The sequence below is a fragment of the Syngnathus acus genome, chromosome 8 (genome assembly GCF_901709675.1).
Source record: "Syngnathus acus chromosome 8, fSynAcu1.2, whole genome shotgun sequence".
NCBI lineage: Eukaryota > Metazoa > Chordata > Actinopteri > Syngnathiformes > Syngnathidae > Syngnathus > Syngnathus acus.
Window position 1 is genome coordinate 5,347,327 of NC_051093.1, and position 6,816 is coordinate 5,354,142.

A 6,816-nucleotide genomic window follows, 5' to 3' on the forward strand; every position below is an offset into this window, starting at 1 on the left:
CTGTTTCAGTGTGTGTGTGTGTTTGTGTGAGATATTTGTATGCCTTCTGGACATTTCATTAGGAACACCTGCACACTATATCTAATCTAAAATTCAGTCTCCACTAAGATAATTCATGCTATAAGAAAAATATGCAGGGAAAAATATTTACTGTTTTATTTTATTGGACAATAAACTGATTACAAAGTGCAGTCTCAATATGCTGGTCTATTTTTGGAAAAAGAAGGGACATTTTTAGATTATTTAAGTGCAATTTTTATTTATTATTATCATTATTATTATTATTATTATTATTGTGTATAGTGGGCCCTGCTTAAATCTGAAATCTGTCAATGGATTTAATCTAAAATCTTAAATGATATATAGAAAAGTAAAAAATTTTGCACTTTCCAAAATATAATATTTACTTTTATGAAAAAAGCCATTTCGTCCACACCTTTCTTCTTTTGATTCTGACCTCCCGCTGCTCCTTGAAATGAAGTGAAGTAGCTTTGGGGAGGCGCGGTGTCATCTTGTGCCATTTTTAGGGGCACTATTACATCCCCCCCCCCCCCCCCCCCCTGTCGTCTCTTCTCACGTCGTCAGCTGCACGAGTGGCAATAATAAAGGCGGCGAGGGTGCCTACAAGCCACGTTGAGTCATGTGATCCACAGTACTAGCGCACTCCCCCCCCCCCCCCCCCCCAGTTCCAGTGGCTGCATGTCGAGGTGAACGCAAACAAAACATGACCCATTTTGTTCTCATCTTTTTTTCCTCCGGTCGCTCCAAAGGCGGCGAGACAAAAGGACGCGAACCTTCGAGACGGACGGTCGTTGTTGCCCCCCCCCCGCCGGTCCGCTGTCGCTTCGCATGTGTCTGCATGCGGCGCACGTATCTATTTTTTTTTTCCCCAGTTAAATCATTCCCTTTCGGAGTAGTCATTGCCAAGTCTCTGTTTGTTTGATTGCATGTCGATGTTTGATGGCTCACTGTGTTGGAGGCTGTTCAGAATCTACAGGCTGCCCATCAAAACATGTCAAGTGGTCAAACAAGCGAAATGGAAACGTCATTTGTAACACACAGGATAGTTTGCTTAAGGATTTAAAAAAATCTAATAAAATACATTGTTGAACAAATCTATCCTGGCCTCTCCCACTGCGGGCAGAATTCTGCAAGTTGTATCACGCAGCCTTTGTTTGCATTTTAATTGGATGAAAACATAATTCATAATGCCGCAAGGAAACCCAGACGAGGAAAAGCAAGTCTGCCCTGCCCGAGGCGAGGGAAACCAGCACATACGTATGTGTTGTTTATATTTTGTTTCCGCTTCATTGAAAATTGCACCGACTTCATGTTTTTTTCATGCATCTGCTGCTGTGTTGTTGTTGTTTTCTGAGGGGGGGGTGTAAACTTTTGAAACATTACAATACTTGGGAATGTCAAGCGGAAGAGACACGTAGAGGTGTTTTAGTGTTTATCATTCGTACCGCGCCTCCATTTTTTTGCTGTTCCCAAAGATAACGGCGAACAAGATAAAAATGTTTTCACGTAATTAGGAGATACAGCGGCTTATCCGCAGAGCACAATCTGCAAACATTCAACCTCACTATAAAGTTAAACACTGTCCCTATTTACCTTTAATAGTGAAATAAACCCTTTTAAAGCCACAACTCTTCATAAAACACTCACAAGATTATTTGTCCTTTTCGTTTGTTGCCTTCCCACGGATGATTAAACACTCTGCGCTGACCAATATCTCCCGAAACCGCACACGCGAGCCAACACAAACCTGGCCGGAAGGCACTGCCGACTCAGCGCTTCTCGGGAGTTAGTGTGAGCAGATGAAAATGCTTTTTTTTTTTTTTTTAATATTCTCATAATATTTTTTTTAAATAGACATATTTGTTGATGTGTCTATATTGGACTCAGTTGGACACAGTTTGTATATGCTCCGTAACACAACTGTGAACAACCATGGAAGACATTAGCTAGCAGGGAAAAAACATCTCTTTAAAGAGCCACAATGCAATTATTCAGTGGAGTCAAGCATGTCTTTGCTTGTCAACTCAAATTCCTTTTTTTTTTTTAACCCCATCATACACTTTACTGTTCCCGATATAGAGATACAGGACGCGCAGCATGACACTAACAGTTATTTACACGATTCGATGCGCGCTGGCTTTCTCGACACTCAAACACCTCTCAGATTGTTTACAGATGAAAAAATTCTGTCCCCTATTTCGGTGACGTTCAGAACCACCCACATAAACATCGGTCCCTCCTGGTGTTTTTTCTGTCATTTATTTCAATAGTCTATAATACACAGAAAAAAAAAAAAAGCTTGGCTCAATGTAAGAGCAGGTCAGAATTCCCAGCATGAAAACAACTTCACAAAGTCTCGTCCTTCTCTTCAAGTCCTCCTTATTAGATTTGACGACCTGTCCTGTCTGCTAATATCCTTTTGTGCCGCCTGAGACGACAGTAAATATTTTATTGGGTCTCAGTGTCCCCTCCTCCATCTTCGCTACACTCTTATGAAAGGTAGAACTGATATTAAAGTAAAGTTCGACCAACAAAATCTTGCCAGAACACAGCAGGTTGAAAGTCAAAGGTGGCGTCTCGGAAAAAACACCGGACCCTCCCCCTTTTGGCGTTCAGGAGCAGCGAGCAAGCCCGTTCACGGTCACTGACTTCTTATTTACTTTAGTCTTGATCCCTGCAGTCAGCTTCCGGTCAATACGCGGTGATTTGAAGGCAAAGAAGGGTGACAGATGGCAAGTCAGCTGGACAGAGGTAGCGGCAGTAGGACGACAGGAGAGTGGAGATTTATCCACGTGTCACTTCAGGCCAGACGCACAGTAAACTCTCTGGATACCCCCTTGCGTAATTATAGAACACATCAATTGATTTTGTGATGGATTTCATCCCTTTGTGATATCGATTAGCTGTATGATAGTGAGTGGAAGACTTTTTATTTATTAATCCTTTCACTGCCAGCCCAGTTAAAATGGATCTTTGACGTCTATATCCGTCAATGGGAGTGAATGAGTTAAGACAGTTAATTAGAGTTTAGAGGGAAAAAAAACCTAAAGGCTGGCAGTTTGTATTAGATGGTTAAACAATACATCGTTCCGGGATTCTGGTTGTCTGCACCGTTTGTTTTCCTCTTAGTTGAAATAATCGGCTTCAGCACCAAATACGATACGGCTGTTGTTGTGCCCATTGCTCACGATAGATGAGTATCGTTATTAATGATTACATAATTCAAGCTAATCCTGTTGTTGTGCCCATTGCTCACTATAGATGAGTATTATTATGAATGATTACATAATTCAAGATAATCCAAGCATTTCTTTTAGTCCTAAGAAGTAGCGTTGGGTTTGGAAAATTTTGTTTCGATTTACCCCCCGTCGCCAAGCGCTCCACCAAAATAGGTTGTCGTCCCCGCTGTGCCGTATTCAATGCTAGTTGGTGCGCTACAAGCAACAACGTTCAAGAGCCCCTTCCAGAACCCCCGCATCCCACAACAACTCGTCTCTCATGCTGCCAGCTCTTGTTACCATGGAGACATGTTGTTGTCATGCATGACCAGCGCACCTGTAGTATACGCCACTCGAGGGCTGGAGGCACGAGGATGGACTAAGAACAGTGATGGCGTGCTGTTAGCTCTCGCCTAGTGAGGACGTGTTGATGCGGTATCGTGGACGAGAGCAGGAGAGCCTATTAGATGCCGATTCCATATCAAACTCGAAGTGCCAGAGGGTGGGTTTGTCCCACTCGCTCCAAGCCATCTGAAGCACCCTACATGTGGCACTTGATGGAAAAAAATAAATAAAGCAAAATTACCAATTCATACTCGTCAGTGCAGTGGATACGTGCTCGGAATGTATGATCAGCTCCTCTAGTGTGTTTTTCAGCCTTCTGGGTTAACTGTGATGGAAGCGGCTGGTGGCTGAGTGTAATTAAAAAGGTGGTTCCCAGGCTATGAAGAAGAAGCCATAAATGTGAGTTAGTGAGCGGAATCTATACTGCGCACTGTACGTGGCTGAAATCATACAAATCAAGCAGAAGTCTTTAAAAAAATTAATAATTAAATTTAGGCCTTGAAGCAAATGAGGCAGAATGTACCAGTTGGCATATTTTGAGTGCCGCAAAACAAACGTACAAAAAAAATCAAAACTTAAAAGTTCTTCAGAAAAAGTTGATTAAGCTTCATTATATGGGCGATGTGTTGAAATATTTTGGAAAAAAAAAAAAATGAGGCAGAATGTACCAGTTAGCACATTTTGAGTGCCGCAAAACAAAAATCCCCCAAAAAATCAAAACCTAAAAATTCTTCAGAAAACGTTGATTAAGCTTCATCACACGGGCGATGTGTTGAAATATTTTGAAAAAAAAATAAAAATAAAATATCTGAAACCACCCAAAAGTCTATTATTTGGCCTGGCATCTGTAGGGGGGTTGGGGTGGGGCAGTTCCCCTGTGGACACCCCCTAGCTACGCCAGTGTCTACACCTACAGCACTCAATGAGTGACTACAATTAGAATTCAAGGTTGTCTCGGTCATCTTTTGTAACAAAAATTCCACAACGTCTGCTTCCATATTTAGTGAAAGCATCTTCTCACTCCAAAAGTGACAAGTGCTAGCTGCGCTATGCTAATAACGCTACTTTACGTGAAGCGGCCACATGGGAGCACGATGGCACTTCTGCACAGGTGTGCGTGTGTTTATTTGCGCGTCGTTAATGAGCATCTGTCGGCCACTCGCTCAATCACTATTCATGAGTCACGTCGCTCACCTCCCCGTCTCAAAGCGCTCACCTCAAAGCTCTTCGCTATCATTAAGTACCATAGCCGCCATGACACACACACACACAAGTCACACATGCTAACCTCGCCAGATACACGCGCGTGAAGGTGTTAGCAAAGAGAGCCCGCATGCCAAATAGGATTCAGATTGAAGCCTTGAAAGCGGCTGACGGGTTTGTTCGGCAAACAAAAGCATTCAATCAGCACTTTGCCGCGCTTTGTTCGGTCGTTTGGGAGTCGACGAGAAGCGATTGTTTGATGTGTCTTTGAGGACGGAGGAGGCGAGACGACAGTTTTACTAAAGGCCGCCGTTTCATAGCACCGCGGGAGGAAATTGAAATGTCAGACTTCTCAGTCGGCGGCCCAACGTGGAGTGAGAGTTTTTTTTTCCCTGAGCCAATTTGAAGTAATGATCACAAGAATAACAATTCGTTTCTTTTAAATATTGATGGATTCAAGATCAAAACGTTGTGCGAAGTAGGGTTGGAAATACATTTGCTGACTTTTACTTGGCAGCTTTTACATACTCGGATTCAAATAATTTGGAAGAAAAGTTATCAACCAGTTTTCCCAGTTTTGTAATTGAATGTGAGGCCTTTTAGTTCTGAGCCTCCCGCTGTGCTGGCATTACCCTTTTTTTTTTTTTAACTTTATAAGCAATTTGTGACTTTTTTTCTTCCTAATGCCTTTGCTGTTGTTTTCCAATTACAGGAAGAGTCCAGCACAAGAATTTCAGAAAAACATGCAGACATAATTCCAGGTAAGATGCATTTTATTTCTTTTTTGAAAAGTGGCCATAAATTGGGGTCCAAGTCAAAACGTAAAGTACATTGCACAGAAAAGTGAGGGAGAGGAAATTAGAGGAGGAGGCTGTTTGTGCGAATAGCGTGCGATCCATCAGGATGAACGGAAACGATCATTTCCTCCGACTTTTTGACTTTAGCTTTGAGCCACGGCTGCATCACCGTCTCACCGCTCATTGCTGTGATTTACGAGGGCCGAGCATCTTTATTGAGGGATTGCTTCATGCTGCTATTTATTACTCTTCCCCCCCCCCACACGCACACAGGGCAAAGGTTCTTCATTAGCGCTGCCTGCTCCGGATTTATCAACAGCTGTGCATGTCCAAATTGGCTTAAGTCATTCACACGAACGTGTTCCCTCGCTAGCTTGTCCAATATTGCCGCTAATATCTCGCACACTATGCAGGGATGAGACGGCCGATCGAGCATGCTCCCCCTTCCCTCTTTTTGCTTTTAATGAGGAGTGTCTTGCTTTAAAGTGCAGTTTCATGCTCCTGTCACACGATATGTCACAAGATTTTCTTGCTGTCACCTTCACCGGTCCAATTTTGATTCTCTTTCCTGGATAATGGACTGAATATGCAGGGCCACTTTCACGCATATCAGCCATTTTGTAAATAATGCATGGGTGCTTCTAGCCCATTTTTTCAGGGCACCCCTAAATTGAATTGAAATTCAAGCTATTTATTTTTTTGTCGTTTTTAAGATGCGTCAAAGCGCTATTTGATATAGATGTGGCATTATGTTATTTCAGTATTATGCCTTGTGAAAGTCATACTCTCATAATGTTGCGACGGTTATAAAAAGACGACAGCTATATTGTAACCTGGACTTTGCTATTGCTGAGCTCGGTGTGGTGAAAAGAGTTCAAAGGCAGCAGAAGGCAGCACAGGATAACGTGCTTTTCTTTCGACCAGCTTTTTGAAATTGTGTGCCAAAGGCTTTGAGTGTCTTGATTTATTATGTGTGTATGACTGTGTGTGTGAAGGGAAAAGGCTTTCGAAAAGTGAGCGTGTGCTGCGTCTGCAGATAAGACAGCGAGGATGAAGGGGCTGAGCAATTACTGCATGTGTAGGCCAGCGATAGATGGATGGCTGGAATTCAGAAGGAAAATGTGATTAAAATCGTATATTCACTGATTTAAAAAATATGTGTCAGGAGATCTACCAAATGAGTCAGAGGAGAATGCGTTGTCATTTGTGACCTTTCGCTTCGTCTCCCTTCA